Source organism: Panthera pardus, unplaced genomic scaffold (genome assembly GCF_024362965.1).
Source record: "Panthera pardus isolate Hobbes unplaced genomic scaffold, ASM2436296v1 HiC_scaffold_17, whole genome shotgun sequence".
Lineage (NCBI taxonomy): Eukaryota > Metazoa > Chordata > Mammalia > Carnivora > Felidae > Panthera > Panthera pardus.
In genome coordinates this window covers 86563354-86590405 of record NW_026526732.1, presented here as the reverse complement: position 1 = coordinate 86590405, position 27052 = coordinate 86563354, and the positions used below count along the sequence as shown (strand labels likewise).

Genomic DNA, 27052 nt, shown 5'->3' with positions numbered 1-27052 from the left:
TAATTCAATAAAATACTTGTCTAAAGTGTGAGGTTTAGAAGACATCTGTTTAAGAAGGCTAGACAAGGAGGAAAGGGAGGAAATGACTTAAACATCAAGGACCCTACATACAAGCATGCCCACTCATTTTGTGGATGAAGACTTACTGGCAAATCTATTAGGCCTGCAGAGAAGGCTTTGGGCTCTGGGCCAGGTTGCCTGGATTCAAATCCTGGTTCCTCTCCTTACTGGCTGAGCAATCTTGGCCAAGTTACATAACTTCTCTGTGTCTCTATTTCCCCAGCTATAAGTTGGGGGTGGGGGTGGTAGCACCTCTTTTATAGGTTTGATATGAAGATAATTCAGGTTAATATTTATAAAGCACTTAGACTAGTTCCTGGTACCCAGAAAGTACTATATAAATATCATATAAAATATGCATTTTAAAATATATTTACTGGGAAATATAACTATCTGCTGACCCAAGAATCACCCCCTGTTCGAAACTGTCATTTTATGCAAATATTATGAAGGTTGAGCTCTATTGGGAAATGTAATTCAAATTTCTATAAAAGTACTTGTGTAGAAAAGTTTCTCGTCTCCTACTACAATAAATTAACAAAGCATTTTTTCATCAAAAATGTATTGAAGGCTTCCTGGATATTAAGCACAATGCAAGGTGCTAGGAATTTAAAGATGAATAAAGCCTGCATTTCACTTAAGAACATTACAGTTAGCAAACCAGTAAATGGATAATTTTAAAACGGTGTGCAGATGCAGTAGCAAGATTGTTTCTAAGAAGTACCTGATAAAAGTTTCTAACCAAGGTGTGTGTGTGAATATGGGGCAGGGCTTGGGAAAGTAGGTCAAAGAAAACCTGCTGGAGTTGGTGAGTGTAAGTCAATCAAGCCATTAGAAGAAAAGGGTGTTCCTGGCAGAGGGAGAGAAACAGCATTGTGGCTCGGGGAACAAAGTCAGTCATATGTTCAGCACTGCTGGAGCTTAGTAAGAAAGCGGCTCTGCAATTTGAGGAACATTACCCTTCTTTGCTAGCAGCTTTTACTGGTGATCTCTTTAGATAGGGCAGTGTTGTCTTTAAAGAGCTAATAAGCAAGAATGGGACGGTGGTTGCTAGGGTGGAGGCTGGGTCCTGCAGGTTGGCCAGATCCTGTTGGGTCATTCTAGGCTCTGGAACTGGACTCAAACTCTGAAGTTCAGGATGCAATTTTATTACTTCTCTGAGAGGTGAAGTGAGTCACAGGGTTGATACATAATACCTAGATTCATAAGACACTGATTTTCAAGCAGATATCATATTATGAATACACACAGAACTCTAAATCTTACACAATAGCAAACCTACCACAAGGTCACACTACTTCCAGTTCTCATTGTGTTGGGCAAATCCATTTAGGAAATCAGATTAGAGATCAGAATGCTGACTGGCCAGCATCATAACTGAACAAAGATCATACACATTATTGGGAGACATTTCCAACAATCTAGATTAGTGGAGAACCCACTTTTTTTCAGTCTGCAAACATCTCTACCTCAATGACATATATCATCCCATGAGGATGAGAAAAGTATCTTTTTGGAGACAACTGAATAAAATTTGATAATTTATTGCTTCATGATTTCCTAGTTTTAGAATTGTGTAATATAATGGACTTATTTTAACATGTCTTATCTCTGACTAGGATATTACAATATACAATAAGATACATTGATTGACTTAGCAACAGCTTTCCCTAACACCAGATTCAAATTTTGTATGTTATGTTGTATTAAAGAAACACTGTGTTCTTCTTCTTCTTTTTTTAACATTTATTAATTTTTGAGAGGGAAGGGGGAGGTGGGGCAGAGGAAGGGAGACAAAGGATCTGAAGCAGGCTCCCTGTCATGAGCGCAGAACCCCATGTGGGGCTTGAACCCCCACCTGAGCCGCTTAACCGACTGAGCCACCCAGGTGCCCCTAAGCACTGTGGTCTTCTTAATTGGATATGGGGAGGAGGGGGTTCCTTTGTTTCTCGACAAAGAAAAAATTATAAAACCTGTCCCATTGTAAGTTACTACTGTAGTGTTGATATCATTCATCATCTGTTGATTTTTTTGTTAGATTTCAAGGGATAATTTTGTCTTTACCTCATATCTAAAATCAGAGTTTTTTGTTTTTGTTTTGTTTTGTTTGGTAGCTAACTGCTTACTAATTATAGCTTTTACATGTACTTCTAGGGCCAGGCAATGAAAGAACTGCTTAAACATGCATCTCTGGGTAAGTAAAGAGTATTAATGATAAAAACCAAAATACGATAAGAAAGTTACTATTCCTCTTTTGCAAACTTCTGAAGCAGAAGAGAAAAACCTGAATGTACTATATTTTCATTTCTTTTTTTTAATGTGCAAGTGTTTAGTTTAATTACTCGTATATGAAGGTCATTATTTTTGGACAACAGCAAGGCATTTTGTTGTCCACTCTTTCCATTCCCAAAGGCATCCACAGGTTTTGGTAAATTCCCATTATCCTCGCAACTGTGTTTCATACTAACTGCAGGGCTGTCAGCAGGTTCATCATCAATCCACCTCCCCAGTGCTTTGTACACTGCAAATTGCATAGTGAGATAAAGGCAAAGGTTGAGGGAGCGCCAGTCAGCTCCTTCCAAATGGTTGCAGCCTTGCAATAGTCATGCGAGCCACTGGCAGTGTCAAAATCCAAATGCGTGTCCAATATCACGGGTGAAAGTCTTCTGGGACTGATGCAACGAAACACTAGTTACTTCTGGAGTACAACTGTTATCAAAAACTAAATAGTCACTTGAAGATATTTTCTGTGGCTTGTTCACTTTGTCTTCATAGCACGAGTTATATAAATCACTGCCATACCTGGCAAAGCTGAATATTCCCATACCATCTGTCAAAGAGGCCTACCCAAAGGCAAAATTCCAGGAATCTCTTGGGTAAAGATCAATCATTGTTATTCCCACAATACAGAAGACATCTCCAGGTTTTCTCTTCTTTTAAGAACTTTGGGATGTGCCCTGCATGAATTTGTAGGTTCTGTGTGTTATCATTGACTCTAAAAGAGCTCCTCCTTACAGAGACAGGAACTGGTTCTAGGAGTTTTACTGTCAAGCCATGGAAGGATGCTTCACAGTAGCCCTTGAGCCATTTAATATATTCTTCACTGATAATTCTGGTGTTTCCTAGAGATCCAATGCACTGTATATAAATACTGCATTTCTCTAGAGAGAGTGCCTTTCTGAAAGGAGCACTGAAAAATTGCTTGAAGTCTTGGGGAGCCTCAAATGGGAGATGATCCAGTCTGATTGCAAATGCAAGGTAATAGGTCCAAAGAGATCACTGTCTGGCTTGAAGGTTTCATTCAGCAAACGCCATTTGCCAGGATCTAACTTCTAATACTGTGACACAAGTGTTGGGTTTTTTGAGATGAGAGTTGTTTTTTGTGTCTGTTCAGAGTGCCTTACTGTCTGTATAATGACAGGTCTCTTCCATTCACATCGTGTTCCTATGTAGAGCTGACATCCTTCCTTCTGAATGTGTCAAACAGCTGTTTCACCATGAGGCTTTAGGGGGAAGGCTCCCATTGAAGTTTTTGCCTTACAGAGTTGGGCATGCCTGGGCAGGTTGGGAAAGTACTCTGCAGAACACCTTCACTTGCCTCCCAGCCGGGGCCACCCCTGTATGCCTTATATTTTCATTTCTTAATTCTTTCTTTTTTGGTACGTCACTTAATTAATTATAACAAGGATTAGAGCAGTTAAAATTTAATGATTCGGGTGGGACCCATAATGATTTAACAAATGTGTAGGTTAACCAAGTGATGACACATGAGACATTTTAGAAAAGGAAAAGTATGAGAAAAAGCAGATGGAAATGAGAAAAGTGTGTGTGTGTGTGTGTGTGTGTGTGTGTGTGTTGTTGAAGAGCAGGCTATAATAAGAAGTAGTCCTATTGGTGGGGGGAGTGTTCCTGTTATGAAATACCAGTAAATATGTTTGAATGGGTAAAAAATGCTACCATTTATAAAGTCCTTAGAATGCGAGGTGTCCTGCATAAGTTATCTCATTTCATTCTTAGTCAAAAACCCGTGAAGTAGGTACTACTGTTCTCATCTCCATTCTACAGATGAGGAAGCTGAAGCTCAGTGCCTAAGGTCACACAGCCAGTGAATAATGGAGTCAGGTTTGGTACCTAGAGAGATTGTCTACTGAGTCTGGGCTACTTCTGTAAGAGAATCAGGACACATATTTCAGAGTCTTAATTAGAAGAAACACGAATTCTGACTTGCCTTAAGGTGACAGAGCTCATTATAGTTCTCTGAGTGATTTGGGATGAGCTCATGAAATCAATGGGGAGAAGGGGATGCATGTGAGGACAAGTCAACAATAAAAAATCACCATTGTCTTATCTGTCCCTGCATTTTTGGATATGTAAAAAGATGAATAGGATAGATTGCCCTCACCCCAACACCACCCATTTTCCCCTCAAGCTCTTTCTGGTTTAGGTGAAGGAACTAGGCTGGGCCCCATTTGTGGGCACTTTAAGAGGTTTGGGTAATTTGGCCAGCTGGGAGGGGATTATTTTGTAAACCAGGAAAGCAAGTGAATAATACCCTCTATCTGGAGTGGATGTAATTTTTGCTTAAACATGCATCATACTCACCTTAGGGTTCATTTGAGCTGGCTATAATTCAAGCTATGCCATCTTTTTATGAACACATACCATAACCTCAAACATGTTTCTTATCTGCTAAGTATGACAGTATGCTCTGACATCTGACTTTCTCTTTTCTTAAATACTCAAACCTTGGCTTTTAATGAAATCCCACTACACTGATGGTCTTTTTGGATGATTCATGCTTTTAATTTTTCTCAAAGATTCAAATGTGCTTTAACATTGGTAGTTCCATAAATCAATAAAATAAGTAGATAAATTAGTCCAAGCAGCAATATAATTTTTCTTTCCTGTGCAGTAGACAGAAATAGTTTACTAACTTCCTAGTCAACCCAATTCAGAAAAACATATTCTTATTAAAAAAAAAAGAAAATGACATATACACTCCTTCTGTTTAGGTGCTACAGTCTCTGAAATTTTCTGTAATAATAACAATAAAATAAGCATGCTTTTGGTGTATATATATGGCCAAACCTTAAAACTCAATGAGCAGTGTTATTGCCAAGAGTAATTAACTTATTCAGATTTTGACCATATGGAATATAGTTAAAATAACTGCTTTAATGTCTGTTTTCTACAAGTTCTTTCATCTATGACATTTTGGAGGCTGTTTCTACTGATTGATTTTTTTCCTTCATTATGGGTCATATTTTCCCACTTCTTTGAATATCTTTAATTTTGATAGGATGCCAGACATGAATTTTATGTTGTTGAGGGCTGATATTTTTGTTTTCTTTTAAATATTCTTGAGCTTTACTTTGGGTTGCAGTTAAGTTACTTGGAAAGAGTTTAATCTTTTAAGATGTTCCTTTTAAGCTTAGTTAAGTGAGATCAGAGAAGCCTTTAAACGTAGGGCTGAATATTCCCCACTGCTGAAGAAATACTTTTCTGAATACCCTACATAATGCGTTTTGCATTATGAGGTTTTTTTTTTCTATTCTGGCTGGCGGGAATATGAACTATTTTCAGCTCTGTGTGATCTCTGAAGATGGTTCTCCCTGATCTTTTCTGGTGGCTTTCTTTCTGCTTCAGGTGGTCTCCTTACACATAAGTGCTCATCAGCACACAGCTGAAAAGTCAAGGGAAACCCTTAGCCAATTTCCACATCTCTCTCTCTCTCTTACTCTCTCCCTCCTTCCCTCCCACCTCTCCCTCTTTCCCTTTTCCTTCTCCCCTCCCTCTCTGCAGTGCTTCTCTCTTTGTGCAACTTTTTCCTGTCCAGTATTTTGCCCTGCAAACTCTACCCACTGTGTCTTTGCAATTTCTTACCTCTGTCTCCTAGCTCAGGAAGGTTTTCAGACTCCCTGCACTGTGGCCTGGACATGCTGTGCTGGCAGTGAGCTGGAGAAATCCCATGGCTCACCTTATTCCTTTCCTATCTCTCAGAGATCACTTTCTTGTGCTATCTGTTGTTCAATGTCTAAAAGCTGTTGGTCCATATAGTTAGACTGGTCTTCTAGTTGACCAAGGATGGAGAGTAAATCTGGTCCTGGTTACCTGTCTTGGTTGGAAGCAGAAGTCCAGTTATTCAGATTTTAGATCTGCCAAAAAATAAAATAAAAATTTGAGAATTTATGGAGCCTATAGTAAATTATGAGAAACTTCATTGTGCTCAAAAGTGAATCTGGGATCATTTAGATGTTTTGTAAGCCCTGTGAGCAGAATGTGGATGTCTTCTAGATCCTCATTTTGTTACTTCATCGCAAAAATCAATGTCGCAAAATTCTGTTGTACTACAAATCAAATTTTTGTAAGGAGGAATGAGCCAAACAAAACAAATAAACAAACAAAACACAATTACTTTCTTAATTTTTTAAATGTTTATTTAATTTGAGAGAGAGACAGAGACAGAGAGAGAGAGAGACAGAGTCCCAGTGGGGGGAGGGGCAGAGAGAGAGGAAGACACAGAATTGGAAGCAGGCTCCAGGCTCTGAGCTGTCAGCACAGAGCCCAACACAGGGCTTGAACTCATGATCTGGAGATCATGACCTGAGCTGAAGTCAGATGCTTAACCAACTGAGCTACCCAGGTGCCCCACAAAACACAACTATCAACTGCATTTGGGACCAAAACAGTGGTGATATGTATGTTTATATACATGCAAACATGTATGCACTTTGTTTTGAATGATGTTATAACTGATAACTGACAATAAAAATTTGAGTATAATAGATCTTACGATTAGTTGGATTCTTGGTTAAATTAATATTAATTTGATATATCTTGTGTTATGCCTTATGTTGAAAATCTTCCTTGTATTTTATTTATTTACCTGGTAAATAAAGAAAATTCAGTGTAATATAGTATTTCTCATATATCTATGATTCTAGTAGTAGTTCAGTATTTCAGTAGTATCTTGAACATCAGTAATCACTTTGTTCTACAAAGATGTGGCCAGTATAGTTTAACGAGAGCTCAATTGTCAATACACTGATTGGATAAAAGATATTTAGCCTTTAGAAAACTGAACACAAATATATTCTCGCATGAAGCGTGGCATGTAGTTAAGGGAAAGTCCCAGCAGGAAGGTCCTGGCTAGTGGGGATTTGACAACCAGGAATCCAACAGAATGCAATAGGTGATTTGCAAGTAAAGAAGAGATTTGGCAGTAAATTGAGGAGTGTTCTAGATCCAGGAAGAGTGTAATCTTTGGAAGGTATAGGTGTAAGTCATATGGGTAGGCACGTGGGAATTAGAACTTTAGTCTCTAAGGAAAATGGAGGAGAGAGGGACAGGCAAGGTCCTTTTTCTTCAAGGAACTGGGAGAATGAGAGGAGGGCACCTAGATAAAAAACAAGGAGTTAATATCCAAAAAATATAAAGAACTCCTACAACTCAATAGAAAAAAATCCGATTAAAAATGGCCATGGGGTCTGGATATACTTTTCCAAAGAAGATATGCACCTGGCCAATGGATATATGAAAAGGTGCTCAACATCAGGGGAATGTGAATCAAAACCACAATGGGTGAATCAAAACACCACACCTGTCAGAATGGCTGTTATCAAAAAGATTGGAAAAATGGGAACCCTCATGCATTGTTGGTTTGAATGTAAATTGGTGCAGCCACTATGGAAAACATATGGAGGTTCTTCAAAAAATTAAAAATAACTACCATAAGATCTAGTAATTTCATTTCTGGGTATTTAGTTGAAGGAAACAAAAACTCTAACTCAAAAAGATGTATGTACCCCCATGTTTATTGCTGCATTATTTATAATGCCAAGACATGGCAGCTAACTAAGTGTCTATCAGTGGATGAATGGTCAAAGAAGAAAAGGTGTGTGTGTGTGTGTGTGTGTGTGTGTGTGTGTGTGTGTGTATACAAAGAAGAAATGGTGTGTGTATATATGTGTGTGTGTGTGTGTGTGTGTGTACACACACACACACACACACACACACACATATATATACACATGGAAAAGTATTCAGCTTTAAAATAAATAATGGAATCTTGCAATCTGCAACAATGTGGGTGGATCTTGAGAGGCATTGTGCTAAGGGAAACAAGTCAGCTTGAGAAAGACAAAAATTGTATGATTTAACTTATATGTGGAAACAAACAAAAAAACCCTGGAATTCATAGATACAAAGAACAGCTTGGTGGTTGCCAGAGATGGGGGATGGGGTGTGAAATGGATGAAGGGGGTCAAAGGTACAAAATTCTGGTTATGACCTACACAAGTCCTGAGGATATACTGTGTAGCCCAGTGACTATAGTTAAGAGTACTGTAGTATATTGGGGGCATCTGGGTGGCTCAGTTGGTTAAGCATCCGACTTCAGCTCAGGTCATGATCTCATGGTTCATGGGTTCGAGCCCCACATTCAGCTCTGCACTGACAGCGCAGAGCCTGCATGAGATTCTCTCTCTCTCTCTGCCCTTCACCACCCCCCTCAAACAAACAAACTTTTAAAAAAGAGTACTGTATTATATATTTAAAAGTTGCTGAGAGTAAATTTTAAAAGGTCTCATCACAAGAAAAAAATTGCAATGATGTATGTATGGTGATATATGTATGGTATTTGTGTGTATGATGTATGGTGATGGACTTAAACATTGTGGTGATCATTTAGCAAAATATAGATACACCAAATAATATTGTTGGACATCTAAAACCAATATGACACCTGAAACTTGTATGTTAATTATATCTCAATTTTAAAAAAGAGTAAAAATTCCTAGTAATATTAGGAAGCTACTTGGGTAAAGAGATACTTACTGTAAGGCTGAGGATTTCACCCAGAACCTTGCCTAAGGCTGTGGAGCTGACCTGCTCAGTTTTGAGTAGGCTCAAATCTGAATGTGTAAATGACTTTAGACACCAATGTGAGGCTCTTCAGAGGCAGTGAGTCAAGCAGATTGTTATAATATTGGAGGATGTGCTGAATGTGTCATTCCAGACCTTTTAAATCAATTCAGTTCAACTCCATAAACATACCCTGAGAGGGTGTTGCAAAGGTGCCAGAGGTGGGTCATGCTGGGCTATTCCCTCTAACCTGCTCACAACATTCTTCTGTATTAGCTCTCCTTGTGTTTCCAGACTTTAAGTCTTTCAACTACATGCTCCCAGTTTTATTTCTTTTGTCGCTTGCCACCTTGCCCTTGATTACTGTTCCTGTTTGGAGTAGTCTTTTCAGGTATGTTGGGCCTCCTTCCAGGTCATAGCTTTGGAAATTCACCTCTGATCCTTTGCACATGGTAGACCTTATATACCATGCCATGAAGGGTCCCACGGGAATGACTGGTGTGTGTCCTTCAGCCGCTTGATCAGCAGTCTTTGACCCTGAATTATATCCTAGAAATGACTTATTTGAGTGAATCCCTGATATGGATCTGTTCTCTTTCATTCAGGTCAATTCTCTTACATTAAAAATCTCGTATGAGCCAGGACACAGGCCTAGCTACAAAGATGAATGAGTAAGGCTCCGTCTCCACAATTGGGAAGGTTGGAGCTTTAGGGTAAGGGACACATAGGTAGCAGATAATTATAATTTAGAGTGCGATGCTTGTTATGAAGAAATCCAAGATGTCTTTGCCAAGAAGAGGGTGGCATTTCACAAAGGAAGGAGACATTTATCCCAGCCTGAGGGTGAAGGGAAGGGTAGAAAGCATAGGATAGGGGTGAGTGATCTTGTGATTTCTTTTTCTTAACAAAATGGGTGCAGCAAAATTCTCATCAGATGAAGTTTTACCATATGATCACAAGAAGTACAATTAAGTATAAAATACTTTAAGTGGGAAATTTTCATCACACTTTCATCTTGGGGTGTGGTTAGAGCATAGTTTCAGGAATTATCAACCATTTATGGCTCTGGATATAATTTCTAGCTCTGCGGTTTAGTGACTGTATTCACCTCTCTGAACATTGGTGTCCCCATGTGTGATTATATTCTTCGAGTGTGTCAGTTATCAATTTATTGTTTCTCAGTTCTATATGCATCCTTTAATACATGCTCTGTGATAAAGGAATTCTTTTTTTTTTTTTTTTTTAGCATTAAATTGGGGCCAATGTTAAATTTTCTTGACAGAGGGTACTAGAAGGACACCGAGGAGGAAGATGGTTTCTTAGGATTTCTAGTGTGGGCTGGGCAGATCTGCATTGTAGGTGTGAGGACATCTGGTGGAGCCTGCCCCAGTCACAGACCCAGAAATCCATTTCTCTGATTTTGCAGCTCTGCATGATGAAATCCTTTCTGCAGGCCTCTCAACATGGAACCCAGAGCTTTATGCAGCCTGTATGCAGCCACCAAGGGCAGAGCAATACATAATAGGTAGTGTTCCTTCAGATCTCCTGCATCCCTCACACCCTGAAGACCTCTGCCCTAGCCGGCACCAGACTCCCATTGCACACCCTGGCCAGTTGCTGAGAGCCTGCTTTCTGCCAGCACTCTGGAAGATGGTCTGCTGTTTGCCTGGCAACTCCAGACCTACTCCAGCTGGCCCAATTAGCAAACTGTTCTGCTGTCCTGTGACTAAACCACATCTTCTCCAACAAGGTCCAATCCTCCTTCAAGTTTGTCCTTCCTTGGGTACTCTCCCTCAGCTTTGGAATACTATACAGAGTTTCTTCTGATCTTACAGTTACTCTTTTATCTTAGTTTAATTATCCTTTATATTAACTTCCCCTGTTTAAACCACTGTGCTGTTTCTATCTCCTGATTGGACCCAGACTGCTACAACAGCAAGTTTATCATAAGGATTACATAAAACAACATTTGGCATATAAATGAGAGCAATTATAGCTAATCTTGTTTTTTTCTCCCTCTCTCCTTATAACACAAATTCAAAAGTGTGTTTATAAGAATGTGTGTGTGTATATGTATGTGTATTTGAGATCTGGTGTGTATGTGTGAGACTGTTTACAAAATGCTGGCTGTGTTTCTCCTTATTCAGTTTTCTACTGTCAGTTATTAACAGAAATGTAGAATTTAGATTTGGAAGGCAGCTTTAAGATCATCTAGACCAACTGCACATAAAGAAATTGAGTAACAGGAAGGCTAATGTTCTTGTTCAAGGTCACACGTTTAGTTCTGGGTGGAACCTGAATTATAAGAAGTCATATATCCTGAGGACATGTCCAGCAGTTTTCTCTATAGCTGGAATTCACTCTCCATACGAGTTTAAAATACACAGTAATCTAGATGGCTGTATGAGTTTCCCGGGGCTGCCATAGCAAATCACCACAAGCTGGGTAGTTTAAAACAACAGAAATTTATTCTCTTACAGTTCTTCAGACCATAAGTTCAAACACTGTCAGGGCTCTTCTTTCTCTGGGTGTCTAGGAGAGAATTGTTCTTTGCCTCTTCCAAATTCAGGTGGCTGTCTGCATTCTTAGACTGTGGCTGCATCACTGATTCTGTCTTCAGATTGTCTTTTCCTCTATGTATTTATTTCTTCTCTTTGTGTCTTTTATAAGTACACTTGTTATTGGATTTAAGACCCACCTGCATAATCTAAAAGTATCTTCTCAAGATCCTTAATTACATTTGCAAAGACCCTTTTTCCAAAAAAGTTAATATCATAGCTTCTAGGGTTTGGGACATAGACATATCTTTTTTTGTGGCCACCATTTAGCCATCTGCAGTATATAGTTTTAAAATAAATTTAGATTCCTGAGGTGCCATAATATATTACTCCATTAGCTCAGTTAATAAACCCAGAAATGTTTTTCCAATAGTTATTTATTCCATAGACATATTACTTACCAAAGTTATTTGCTTAGGCTTTGTAATAACAGTCATGCTATGTGAACTTCACTTGGGAAACATTTAGTCTTTTCACTATTATGCATTACAGCCAAGTGTTTCATGTCACAACAGGCTGATCCTAATGCAAACTCATGTATGAGGGGGAGTAGGCAATGATGCAATGTCATATACCCTAACTTAATATTTTCCCCATATAGTCAGGCAGGTGCTTCCTTCCACTAATATGTGAGGCTAGTTAAGATTTAGAGAATATGCTTGAATATCTGAGAGCTTGTGTGAGGTATTAGGATGTCTGAGAAGAATTGGGGTCAGGTATCACATGGACTAGTCTGTTAATATATTCTATAGATATTTAACTGCCAAATTCCTTCAATGGTTCAAACATAACCCATTATTTCTCTGTACGTGTTAAACTGACAGGCTGTACATTTCTTCCTATATTCCATAGTTTTTCCCCTTTTTCTTCCTCTTATATCACATCATATTAATCCCATTTAGGTAGAAGTGTTTTTAATATTCATTAAATTAAATGAGGTTTATTTTGAGCATAATAATAGACACTGCTTGAGTATTAAGACTTTGTGCTCTGATTGTGAAAGAGAAAGACATGTTTCTCACATAGAAAAGTTGGTTAAAAGATATGTGTTATTTTCAGGAGAATACTTCTATTATTACTAATTAATTCTGGAATGTATATAGTTGGGAATGCAGGGAAACTACCCCTTCTCACCACGCAAACTGGATACAACTCTATAAAATTGTGTTCTCTGTTAGGTCATTTGTTCTATTTCTTACTGGTACTGGTAGTAATGAAGGGGTAAGATTTTGAAAAAAGAAATTATTGGTGGCTTCCCCATATGTTTGTGTTTATTATTTGAGGATATGTTGAGAATGATGACTTTTTCTAAGCCAATTTTGACTTTTAAGATACAAATTAAGCTGAATTGACTGAAAACCAAATTCTGATTATTGTATTTGTCAAACTAAATGTCAAAGCACAGAAAAATGTATCTTCTTTTCTTGTAACAGATAAAAACAAAAAATAAAACTAAACCATGCCTTCTAGAAAACAGAATTCCATACATGGAATATTTTTCATTTTTTTTCTTTCTGACACTTAGATGGCATTGAATATCACCAATTATTTCCATATATGTTTTCCAACAAGAAAAACCCAGAATCCCTTCTCCATGCACTTAGATTCAAAAGACCTCAATAAGGACAAAGCCATGAGTACTCGTTTTGACACACAAATGCCTTGAATATCTGCCCTCTTTCTGTCTAAAGGGCTCTCTTGAAATACAAAGCCCTTTTGCTTTCTGTTTGCCACTGTGGCTGCAGCCACGAGCATGCTCAGACTTCAGAAGAGGCTTGCTTTCAGTGTCTTCTGCTGTGACAAAATGGAGGTCTGGTTGGACCCCAATGAAACCAATGAAATCGCCAATGCCAACTCCTGTCAGCAGATCCAGAAACTGATCCAAGATGGGCTGATCATCTGGAAGACTGTGACTGCCCATTCCTGGGCTTGGTGCAAGAAAAATGCTTTGGCCCACCAGAAAGGCAGGCATATGCGCATTGGTTAGAGAAAAGGTACTGCCCAGGCTCCAATGCCTGAGAAGGTAACCTGATGAAGAGGATGAGAATTCTGCATTGAAAGATACTGTGAATCTAAGTATAGATTGAGTAAACTCAATCTAATTGAAAGCTGCTTGAAAGATACTGTGAATCTAAGAAGATTGACTGTCACGTGTATCACAGTCTGTACTTGAAAATGAAGGGTAATGTGTTCACAAACAAGCAGATTCTCATGGAACACATCCACAAGCTGAAGGCAGACAAGGCTCACAAGAAGCTTCTGGCTGACCAGGCTGAGGCCTGCCTATCTAATACCTAGGAAGCATGGAAGCACAGTGAGGAGCAGCTCCAGGCCGAGGAGGAAATCATCAAGACTCTGTCGAAGGAGGAAGAGACCAAGAAATAAAACTCATTCTCTTTTGTCTCTACATAGTGGTCTCAGCAGTTACACAGATCAGTTATTCAATAAAACAAACATTTATCTGGGGAAAAAAAGAAAATAGACAAAGCCCTTTTAATTCTTATGATTTCAGGGGCTCCTGGGTGGCTCAGTAAGTTAAGTGTCTGACTTCAGCTCAAGTCGTGATCTTGTGGTTCATGAGTTTGAGCCCTGTGTTGGGTTCTGTGCTGACAGCTCAGAGCCTGGAGCCTGCTTTGGATTTTGTCTTCCTCTCCCTCTGCCCCTCCCCTGCTCATTCTCTCTCTCTCTCTCTCTCTCTCTCAAAAATAAAGAAACATTAAAAAAATTTAATTCTTATGATTTCAGATGGAAAATCCCTATCAGGATCTGTAAATACTTTTTTCCACAGGAAGATGTTGACAGACAACAGCAGTAGTAATCAGTGAAAGATTGAGTGGAACCTAGCAGGGAAAAGCTACTTATGTTTGAGAATCTGGAAGATTTCTTTGTCTTGCTATGTTCACAGTCCAATTGATGAATGGATCTCCAGGAATATGAGAAGGGGATGGGTCAGAAAATAGAGGTTCTCCAGCTTGACTAAAGGATACTATTTAGGTTTTCCAATACTGTATTCTCAGCCCCTTGCCTTTCCCTTGCCTTTGCCCCTTTTTTCCTATTCTATCCTGGCCATGATCCTTCCATAGCTCTTCTTCCACTGCACACTAGGAAAGTCTAAACATTCATTTATTTAACAAATATTAATTGGATTTAACTATGTGCTCTATACTATGTTAGACGATGGATATAGAATAATGAGTAAACAAAATGCTAGTTCACATGGAGCTTCTAATCTAGCAGTTAAGTTAGATTCTAAACTAATAGTTATGTGTTTCATGAAGTAAAGAATTTTTTTCCAGAATTTCAAAAGGCTGTTTCCTATTAGGGAAGATCTTTGGTAAGGTAGACAAGATTCCACAGCCAGGGCTGAGTATAGGAGGTAAGATATCAAGCAGAGTGGCAAAGTGGAGGGGGCAGAGCTGAAAAGGAAGCATAAAGACAGTAAAGGGACTGGGTGAAAGGAGAAATGTTATCGATGCTTAAAGTGAGAATTTTTAAAGAGATAGACAAATATCTGAAGTGGCTTTTTGGAAAGCTGGCTGCATGACAAACTATATAAATCCCCTGGGTCTTTAAATGTAAAGAAAATAAAAGTAGTTGTTTTTAAAATTCAAGTTTCTTATATTGGGATTTGCATTTGTGTTTGTGTTTCTGGGTAACAACATACGTTGAGTGCAGTAACTGAGAAAAATAGAAATTGTGGGCTAGAAGACTAGCCCACAAAAGGTAGAGTAAGAGGGCTGCCCCTTGTCCCCTCATCAACTCATCATCATCTCTCTCTACCTTTATCTCTGGAAAGTAAATGTGTAGAACTTTGTTAAGCAATTGAAGTTAAATTATTATCAGCTTAATATAGATTGTTATAACTCTTAGATGTATTATGAAAGTCTCATGGCAATCACATAGCAAAACCTATAATAAATACAAAAGATAAAGACAAAAGAATTAAGGCTAACACTACAAAAGTAATCAATTCATAAAGAAAGACAGTAAGGGAGGAAGAAAGAAACAAAAGAACTATAAAACAATCAGAAAACAACAAAATTTCAACTGGAAGTCTTTACCTATCAATAATTACTCTAAATGTAAATGGTTTAAATTCTTCAACTAAAAGACATAAATGGCTGAATGCATTTAAAAATTCAACTATTTTCTGCCTGGAAGAGACTCACATAAGCTTTAAGGACACATATAGACTGAAAGTGAAGGGATTGAAAAAGGTATTCCATGCAAGTGGAAACCAAAAGAAAGCAAGGGTAGCTATGCCTATATCAAATAAAATTGACTTTAAGTCAAAACCTCTAACAAGAGACAAACAAGGTTATTGTATAATGATAAAGGAGTCAGTTCATCAAGAGGCTATAACAGTTTAAATATATATGCACCCAATATTAGAGCACATAAACATATTCAACAATTATTAACAAATCTGAAGGCAGAAATAGACAGCAGAGCAACAATAGTGGGGGACATCAATACCCCATTTCAACAGTGGATAGATTATCCAGATAGAAAATCAATAAAGAAATAATGGACTTGAGTGGCACCTGAGTGGCTCAGTCAGTTGAGTGTCCAACTTAGGTTCAGGTCATGATCTAACAGTTTGTGAGTTTGAGCCCCATGTCGGGCTCTGTGCTGACAGCTTGAGGACTGGAGCCTGCAGCCTGCTTCTGATTCTGTGTCTCCCTCTCTCTGCCCCTCCCCCATTTGTTCTCTGTCTGTATCTCTCTCAAAATAAATAAAATGTAAAAAAAATTTTTTTAAATAAATAATGGACTTAAACTATACTTTAGACCAAATATACCTAACAGACATATACAAAATATTCTACCCAACAAGCACCAGAATACATATTTTTCTCAAGTATACATGGAACATTCTCTATGAGAGATCATTTGTTAGGCTTTCATAAAACAGTTCTTAACAAATTTAAGAACACTAAAATCATATCAAGTGTCTTTTCTGACCACAAACTAGAAATCAATATTGGAGGAAAGCTGAAAAATTCATAAATATGTGGAAATTGAACAATATGTTTCAACTGAACAACAACTGAACAACTAATGGGTCAAAGAAGAAATAAAAATAATCTTGAGACAAATGAAAAACAACTAATGGGATGCAGCAAAAGCAGTTCTAAGAGGGGAGTTTATAGCAAAATGTACCTACATTAAAAAAAGAAGAGAGGAGGAAGCCAAGATGGCAGAACAGCATGGAAGTTTTTTGTGTGTCTCGTGTCCAAGAAATACAGCCAGACCAACACTAAACCATCCTGCACACCTAGAAAGCTGATCTGAGGATTAACACAACAATCTGCACAACCTGAACCACAGAATTCAGCAGGTACACAGCGCAGAGAGGTGAACTTGGGGAGAGAGAAGCCACAGAGGGCAGGGAGCTGCTTTTGCGGGCAGAGAGAGGACGGAGATGGAGGGAAAATATGGGAGAACACCCCCCCCCCCCAAAAGCAGCTGGAGAGAGAAAGTGGAAAATTGGAAACAGCCACAGGGACTGAACTAAAAAGGGAGAAAGGATAAAAGAGAAAGGAGAGGGTTTAAATTCCATTAAGACTGTAAACAGAGGGAGCACAGAGTCTGCAACTCTGCAGCTCAATACCTGGTGGTGCTCTGGTGGGAAGGGTAAATTCCCAGGAGCAGAGTGGGCTCCAGGAGGTTCTCGGACCACACAGGGAGAAGCGGTTCCACTGCTGGAAGGACATTTGGTAGAGGCTGTGAGGCCACCTGGGCCCAGCAGACCCCAGAGAATGGCCACACTTGCTGGTGCTGGAAGAAGGTCATTAAGGGTGAAGGCTGGTGCCAGATGTGTGTTGTGATTTTCCATAATCTCTGAAACACTGCTGCTACACTATCTCACAAACTTTTCTGGGGTGGGCTGGCACCTGGCCGCAGTCTCTGGGCATTGGCAGCAGCACGGTCCCGTGAACATTCCTGGGTGCTGCTGGCATTCGGCAATTGCTTAGTAAGACCCTCTGCAGAGGGGTGGAATGGGTCAAAGCCGCAGTCCCTCAGAAGTAAGGGGCTGGGGAAAACAGCTGCATCTGAGACAAAACTTAGGAGAGAGGTACTACCTGGGACTTGGTCACAGACAGTGTAAAAGCAGGGAGTGGAGGAAAGCTGAAGACAAAGGGAGGGTGCATGATTGCTGATCAGGGAGAACAGAGTTCTGATACTAGAGACTGGGTAGCCAGGTGACACCATTTTCACTGCTTCTGTGCATGCGCATATGCACCTACAACCCCCACAACAATCCACCCCAGCAGTCTAGCAGCGCCATCTAGTGGAGAATGGAAACTTTACACTAAGCCCCACCCAACTGGGCCAACCGCACTCTTCAAGAACAGAAGTCTCACCGCCTGCTTATATGGACTATAAAGTCCTTCATAGTCTGACATCTAGGGGAAAATGAAGTAATTTCAGTCATATTTCAGTCTGCTAACATGTCCATCTATTCAATTTTCTTTCTTTTTTTTCTCTTTTTCATTTCTTTTTCTTGAATACAGAAAGAGAAAACATTCATATTTTTTTCAATTTTTATTTAAAATATTTTTCTTTAATTTTTTTACTATTTTTTTCACTTTTGTGTAAATTTTTTCAAATTCTATTTTACTTCCATCATTTTATTTTAGTCTACTTCAGTGTATTCATTTTTTCAAATTTTCAAAATATTTTATTTTTTTTCTTTTTTCTCTTTTTCATTTCTTTTTCTTAAATATAGAAAGAGAAAAATTCGTTTTTATTTTTAATTTTTATTAAAATATTTTTCTTTAGTTTTTTCTACCATATTCTTTACTTTTGTGTAAATTTTTTTCAAATTCTATTTTACTTCCATCACTTCATTTTAGTCTACTTCAGTGTAATCATTTTTTCAAATTTTCAAACAATTTCCTCTTTCCTCCTTTTTTCTCTAATCTATCAAGCCACTTTGAAAACCCAGACCAAAACACACCTAGGATCTAGCAAAATTTATTCGATTTTGTGTGTGTGTGTGTTTACCTTTCTAATTTTAATATTTTTTAATTTTAATTTTTTAATTTTAATTTTTTCTACTTCATTAATTCCTTTTCTCCCTTCAAAATGACGAAACAAAGGACTTCACCCCAAAAGAAAGAGCAGGAAGAAATGACAGCCAGGGACTTAACCAACACGGATACAAGCAAGATGTCTGAACCAGAATTTAGAATCACGATAATAAGAATACTAGCTGGAGTCGAAAATAGATTAGAATCCCTTTCTGTGGAGATAAAAAAAGTAAAAACTAGTCAGAATGAAATTTAAAAAATGCTATAACTGAGCTGCAATCTCAAATGGATGCAACGGCGGCAAGGATGGATGAGGCAGAACAGAGAATCAGCAATATAGAGGACAAACTTATGGAGACTAATGAAGCAGAATAAAAGATGAAGATTAAGGCAAAAGAGCATGATTTAAGAATTAGAGAAATCAGTGACTCATTAAAAAAGGAACAACATCAGAATCCTAGGGGTCCCAGAAGAGGAAGAGAGGAAAAGGGGTAGAAGGGTTATGTGAGCAAATCATACTGGAAAACTTGCTTAACCTGGGGAAAGACAGAGACATCAAAATCCAGGAGGCACAGAGGACTCTCATAGAATGCAACAAAAACTGACCATAGTCAATTTCACAAAATACTCAGGCAAGGAGAGAAAAGGGAAAGGAAGTCGTTAAGGGACTTAAGGGGAAAAAAGTCCTTAACCTACAAGGGAAGACAGATCAGGTTTGCAGCAGACCCATCCACAGAAACCTGGCAGGCCAGAAAGGAGAGGCAGGATATATTCAATGTGCTGAATCAGAAAAATGTGCAGCAAAGAATTCTTTATCCATCAAAGCTGTCATTCAAAATGGAAGGAAAGATAAAAAGTCTCCCAAACAAAAATTAAAGGAGTTTGTGACCACTAAACCAGCCCTGCAAGAAATGTTAAGGGGGACTCTCTGAGAGGAGAAAAGATGAAAATATAAATACATACATACATACATACATACATACCAAAAGCAACAAAGACTAGGACCAGAGAACACCACCACAAACTCCAACTCTACAAGCAACATAATGGCAATAAATTCATATCTTTCCATACTCACTCTAAACGTCAATGGACTCAATGCTCCAATCAAAAGATATAGGGTAACAGAATGGATAAGAAAACAAGATTCATATATATGCTGTTTATAAGAGACCCACTTTAGACCTAAAGACACCTTCAGATTGAAAGTAAGGGGATGAAGAACCATCATGCTAATGGTGAATAAAAGAAAGCCAGAGTAGCCATACTTATATCAGGCAATCTAGACTTTAAAATAAAGACTGTATCAAGAGATGAAGAAGGGCATTATATCATAATCAAGGGGTCTATCCACCAAGAAGACCTAACAATTGCAAACACTTATGCGTCAAATGTGGAAGCACCCAAATATATAAATCAATTAATCACAAACATAAAGAAACTCATCGATAGTAATACCATAATAGTAGGAGACTTCGACACCCCACTCACAGAAATGGACAGATCATCTAATCAAAAAATCAACAAGGAAACAATGGCTTTGAGAGACCATACTGGACCAGATGAACTTAACAGATACATTCAGAACATTTCATCCTAAAGCAGCGGAATATACATTCTTCTCCAGTGCACATGGAATGTTCTCCAGAATGGACCATATACTGGGACACAAATCAGCCCTAAATAAGTACAAAAAGATCGAGATCATACTGTGCATATTTTCAAACCACAACACTATGAAACTCGAAATCAACCACAAGAAAAAATTTGGAAAGGTAACAAATACTTGGAGACTGAAGAACATCCTACTAAAGAATGAATGGGCTAACCAAGCAGTTAAAGAGGAAATTAAAAAGTATATGGAAGTCAATGAAAATGATAACACCACAACCCAAAACCTCTGGGATGCAGCAAAGGCAGTCATAAGAGGAAAGTATATAGCAATCCAGGCCTTCCTAAAGAAGGAAGAAAGATCTCAGATACACAACCTAACCTTATGCCTTAAGGAGCTGGAAAAAGAACAGCAAATAAAACCCAAAACCAGCAGAAGACAGGAAATAATAAAGTTTAGAGCAGAAATTAATGCTATCAAAACCAAAAAAACAGTAGAACAGATCAATGAAACCAGAAGTTGGTTCTTTGCAGGAATTAACAAAATTGATAAAGCACTAGCCAGCTTGATCAAAAAGAAAAAGGAAAGGACCCAGATAAATAAAATCAAGAATGAAAGAGGAGAGATCACAACCAACACAGCCAAAATAAAAATAAGAGAATTTTATGAGCAATTATATGCCAATAAAATGGGCAATCTGGAAGAAATGGACTAATTCCTAGAAACATACACACTACTAAAACTGAAACAGGAAGAAATAGAAAGTTTGAACAGACCCATAACCAGTAAGGAAATGTAATTAGTAATCAAAAATCTCCCAAAAAACAAGAGTCCAGAGCCAGATGGCTTTCCAGGGGAATTCTACTAAACATTTAAGGAAGAATGAACACATATTCTCTTGGAAGTTTGGAAACTTCCAAACTCTTTCTATGAAGCCAGCATTACCTTGATTCCAAAACCAGACAGAGACCCCACTAAAAAGAAGAACTATAGACCAATTTCCCTGATGAACATGGAGGCAAAAATCCTCAACAAGATATTACCCAACCAGATCCAACAATACAGTAAAAAAATTATTCACCATGACCAAGTGGGATTTATACCTGGGATTCAGGGCTGGTTCAGTATCTGCAAAACAATTAACGTGATTCATCACATCAATAAAAAAAGGAAAAGAACCACATGATCCTCTCAATAGATGCAGAGAAAGCATTTGACAAAATACAGCATCCTTTCTTGACAAAAACCCTCAAGAAAGTAGGGATAGAAGGATCATACCTCGAGATCATAAAAGCCATATATGAACAACCCAATGCTAATATCATCCTCAATGGGGAAAAACTGAGAGCTTTCCTCCTAAGGTCAGGAACAAGACAGGGATGTCCACTCTTGCCACTGTTATTCAACATAGTATTGGAATTCTTAGCCTCTACAGTCAGACAACACAAAGAAATAAAAGGCATCCAAATCAGTCAGTAGGAGGTCAAACTTTCACTCTTTGCAGATGACATGATACTCTATATGGAAAACCTAAAAGATTCCACCAAAAAACTGCTAGAATTGATTCATGAATTCAGCAAAGTGGCAGGATATAAAATCAATGCACAGAAATCAGTTGCATTCCTGTACACCAACAATGAAGCAACAGAGAGAGAAATCAAGGAATTGATCCCATTTACAGTTGCACAAAAAACCATAAAATACCTAGAAATAAATCTAAGCAAAGAGGTGAAAAATCTATACACTGAAAACTATAGAAAGCTTATGAAAGAAATTGAAGAAGACGCCAAAAAAATGGAAAAAGATTCCATCCTCCTGGATAGGAAGAACAAATATTGTTAAGATGTCGATACTACCCAAAGCAATCTACATATTCAATGCAATCCCTATCAAAGTAACACCAGCATTCTTCACAGAGCTAGAACAAATAATCCTAAATTTTGTATGGAACCAGAAAAGACCCTGAATAGCCAAAGCAATCTTGAAAAAGAAAACCAAAGCAGGAGGCATCACAATGCCAGACTTCAAGGTATACTACAAAGCTGTAATCATCAAGACAGTATGGTACTGGCACAAGAACAGACAGTCAGATCAATGGTACAGAATAGAGAACCCAGAAATGGACTCACAAACGTATGGCCAACTAATCTTTGACAAAGCAGGAAAGAATATCCAATGGAATAAAGACAGTCTCTTCAGCAAGTGGTGCTGGGAAAACTGGACAGCGACATGCAGAAGAATGAACCTGGACCACTTTCTTACAGCATACACAAAAGTAAACTCAAAATGGATGAAAGACCTAAATGTAAGACAGGAAGCCTTCAAAATCCTTGAGGAGAAAGCTGGAAAAAACCTCTTTGATTTTCACTGATGCAACTTCTTACTAAACACGTCTCCAGAGGCAATGAAAACAAAAGCAAAAATGAACTACTGGGATCTCATCAAAATAAAAAACTTCTGCACAACAAAGGAAACAATCAGCAAAACTAAAAGGCAACCAACGGAATGGGATAAGGTATTTGCAAACAATATATCAGATAAAGGGCTAGTATCCAAAATCTATAAAGAACTTATCAAACTCAAAACTCTAAAAACAAATAATCCAGTGAAGAAATGGGCAAAAGACATGAATAGACACTTTTTCAAAGGAGACATTCAGATGGCCAACAGACACATGAAAAAATGCTCAGCATCACTCATCAGGGAAATACAAATCAAAACCACAATGAGACCCACCTTACACCTGTCAGAATGGCTAACATTAACAACTCAGGCAACAATAGATGTTGGCAAGGATGTGGAGAAAGAGGATCTCTTTTGCATTGTTGGTGGGAATGGAAGCTGGTGCAGCCACTCTGGAAAACAGTGTGGATGTTCCTCAAAAAACTAAAAATAGAACTACCCTACGACCCAGCAATTGCACCACTAGGTATTTATCCAAGGGATACAGGTATGCTGTTTCGAATGGGCACATGCACCCCAATGTTTATAGCAGCACTATCAACAATGGCCAAAGTATGGAAAGAGCCCAAATGTCCATCAATGGATGAATGGATAAAGAAGATGTGGTATATATATATATATATATATATATATATATATATACACACACATATATGTGGTGTGTATATATATATATATATATATATATATATATGTGGTGTGTATATATATATATATGGAGTACTATATATATATATATATATATATATATATATATATATTATATATATATAATGGAGTATTACTTGGCAATCAAAAAGAATGAAATCTTGCCATTTGCAACTACGTGGATGGAACTGGAGGGTATTATGCTAAGTGAAATTAGTCACTCAGGGAAAGAAAAATATCATATTACTTCACTCATATGAGGACTTTAAGAGACAAAATAGATGAACATAATGGAAGGGAAACAAAAATAGTATAAAAACGGGGAGGGGAACAAAACATAAGAGACTCTAAATATGGAGAACAAACAGAGGGGGTGTTGGAGGGGGAATGGGCTAAATGGGTAAGGGGCATTAAGGAATCTACTCCTGAAATCATTGGTGCACTATATGCTAATTTCGATGTAAGTTTAAAAAAATAAAATTAAAAAAAAGAAGAGAAAAAACACTATTCCAAAACTAAAAATAAGCAAGCCACATAAGTTACCACTATATATCCATTAGGATGCTAATAATAATAATAATAACAATAATAATAATAATGAATAATAATAATAATAATAAATGTAAAATAACAAGTGTTGGAGGATATGTGGAAAAATTAGAATCTTCTGCTAGTGGGAATGTAAAATGGAGCAGCTTCTGTGGAAAACAGTTTGGCAGTTCCTCAAAAAATTAAGCACAGAATTAGCAGCATTATTCATAATAGCCCCAAAGTGGAAATCACCCAAAGGTCCATCGTCTGATGGACACATAAGTAAAATATGATATATCCTTACAATGGAAAGTTATTCAGCCATAAAAAGGAATAAGTACTGATGCATGCTATAACATGGGTGAACTTTGAAAACATGCCACATTACAGAAGCAAGCCACATAAGTTCACAAAATTGTATTATTCCATTTATATGAAATATACAGAATAGGAAAATCCACAGAGACAGAAAGTACATTAGTTGTTGCCAAAGGATGGGAGAAGTGAGGGCAAAATTGAGACTAACTGCTAATATCACAGAGTTTCTTTTTGGGGAGATGGAAATGTTCTGCAATTAGTGGTGATTGTTGTTTAACATGGTGAATATACTAAAACCCACTTCAATGTACACTGTAAAATGGTGAATTTTTTGGTATTTTATGGAATATGAAATTTTGTAATGTTTGTATGTGAATTTACAGGAGGATTATAGTTCAAGAAAACAAAAACTTTTTATGTGTTAAAAAAAAAGAAGAACCTCAAATAAACAACCCAACCTTATACATTAAGGAACCAGGAAAAGAACAGACTAAGACTAAAGTTAGCAGAAGGAATGAAATAATAAATATTAGAGCAGAAATAAATATAAGCTAGAAAGACAATAGGAAAGATCAATGAAACTAAGTCTTATTTTTTGAAAAGATAATTAAAATTGACAAAACTTTTGCTAGACTAAGAAAAAAGATGATTCAAAATTATAAATGAAAGATTATAACTGATATCACAGAAGTACAAAGAATCATAAGAGACTACTATGAATAATTATATGCCAACAAATTAGATAACATAAATGTATAAAGTCCTAGAAACATACAACTTACCAAGACTAATCATGTATAGAAAATCTGAACAGACGTCTAATGAGCAAAGAGATTGAATCAGTAACCAAAAATCTCTCAGTAAATAAAAACACAAGACCAGAGAGCTTCACTGGTTAATTCTACCAAACATTTAAAGAATAATTACTACCAACCCTTCTCAAACTGTTCCAAAAAACTGAAGATAATTAAATTAAATCCCTGTTACTGAAGTTAGGTATGGAAACCATAAGAAAAGAAAATTACAGTCCAATATCCCTGTTGAACATAGATGCAAAAATCCTCAACAAAATACTAGCAAACGAAATTCAAGAGCACATTTAAAAGGATCACACACCATGATCAAGTGGGATTTATCCCTGGGATGCAAGGATGGTTCAACATATGCAAATAAATAAATATAATATACCACATTAACAGAATGAAGGATAAAAATGAGTCATTTTAATAGATGTAGAAAAAATCATTTGATAAAATTCAATACCCTTTAATTTAAAAACTCTCAACATCTTAGGTATTGAAGGAATATACCTCAAGATAATCAAGGCCATATATGACAAGTACACAGCTAACATCATACTGAATGGTAAAAAGTTAATATCAGGAAAAAGACAAAGATGCCCATTCTCTCTGTCTCTACCTCTACCTCTACTAGAAGTCCTAGCCAGAGAACTTAGGGAAAAAAATAATAAATTAAACGAAAGACATCCAAGTTGGAAAGGAAGAAGTAAACCATGTTTGTTTGCAGATGACATGATCTTATATATAGAAAACCCTAAAGGCTTCAGTGTTACAACCAATAAACAAATTCAGTAAAGTTTCAGGATACAAAATCAACATACACAAATCAGTCGTGTTTCTATACTCTAACAATAAACTGTCTGAAAGAGAAATTAAGAAAGTAATCCCATTTACAATAGCGTCAAAAACAATAAAATGTTTAGGAATACACTTAATTAAGGAAGTTAAAGACCTGAAAACTTTAAGGCATTGATGAAAGAAATTGAAGAAGACACAAGTAAATAGATAGCTCATGTTGTTAGATTGCAAAAAATAATATTGTTGAAATGTCCATACTACCCAAGGATATATAATGCAATCACTATCAAAAATTCAATGGTCTTTTCCCCAGAAACAGAAAAAAAAAAAAAACTATCCTAAAATTTGTACGTATACAACCACAAAAGATCCTGAGTAGCCAAAGCAATCTTGAGAAAGAACGAAACTGGAGCATCACACTTCTTGATTTCAAACTCTATTACAAAGCTATGGTAATAAAAACAGCATAGTGCTGGCATAAAAACAAGCACATAAACCAGTGGAACAGAATAAACCCATGCACGCACAGTCAATTAATATTTGACAAAGGCACCAAGAATACACAGTGGAAAAAGATGGTCTCTTCAATAAAACTGGATATCCACATACAGAAAACTGAAACTGGACCACTATCTTATACCACTCACAAAAATTAACTACAAATGTGTTCAACACAAGACCTGAAACTGTAAAACTCCTAGAAGATAGCATAGGTGGTAAGATGCTTGACATTTAGTCTTAGCAGTGATTTAGTGAATCAGACACCAGAAGCATAGGTGACAAAGGCCAAAATAAACAAGTGGGTTTACCTCAAAGTATAGAGTTTCTGCATAGCAAAGGAAACAATCAACTAATTGAAAAGGCAACCTGTAGAATGGGAGAAAATATCCAAACCATATATCTGATAAAGGGTTGATGTCCAAAATATATTTTTAAAAAACTCATAAAACTCATTAGCAAAAAAGCAAATAATACAATTGCAAAATAAACAAAGGACCTGAATAGACATTTTTCGAAAGAAGACATAAAAGTGGCCAATAGGTACAGCTCAACATCACTAACCATCAGGGACATTGAAATAAAAACCACAACGAGATATTACCTCATACCATTAGGAAAGCTATTATCAAAAGACAAGAGCTAACAAAAGTTGGTGAGGATGTAAAGAAAAGGGAACCCTTGTGCATTGTTGGTGGGAACATAAATTGGTGCAGCCACAATGGAAAACAGTATGGAGTTTCCTCAAAAAACTAAAACTAGAGGTACCAAATGATCCAGCCATCCCGTTCTTGGGTATATTTCCAAAGAAAATGAAATCAGTATCTCAAAGAGATATCTGCACTACCATGTTCATTGCAGCATTATT

At 37.3% G+C, this 27052-nt stretch overlaps 1 long non-coding RNA gene and 2 pseudogenes across 1 annotated transcript in view; 1 reads left to right on the top strand and 2 right to left on the bottom strand.

The window, feature by feature from the left end:
- Positions 1-27052, bottom strand: part of LOC109248215 (uncharacterized) — a 96016-nt gene that overhangs the window by 36780 nt on the left and 32184 nt on the right. The window lies entirely within an intron of this gene.
- On the bottom strand, positions 1829-3672 carry LOC109248212 (archaemetzincin-2-like; annotated as a pseudogene).
- On the top strand, positions 13189-13966 carry LOC128777686 (60S ribosomal protein L19-like; annotated as a pseudogene).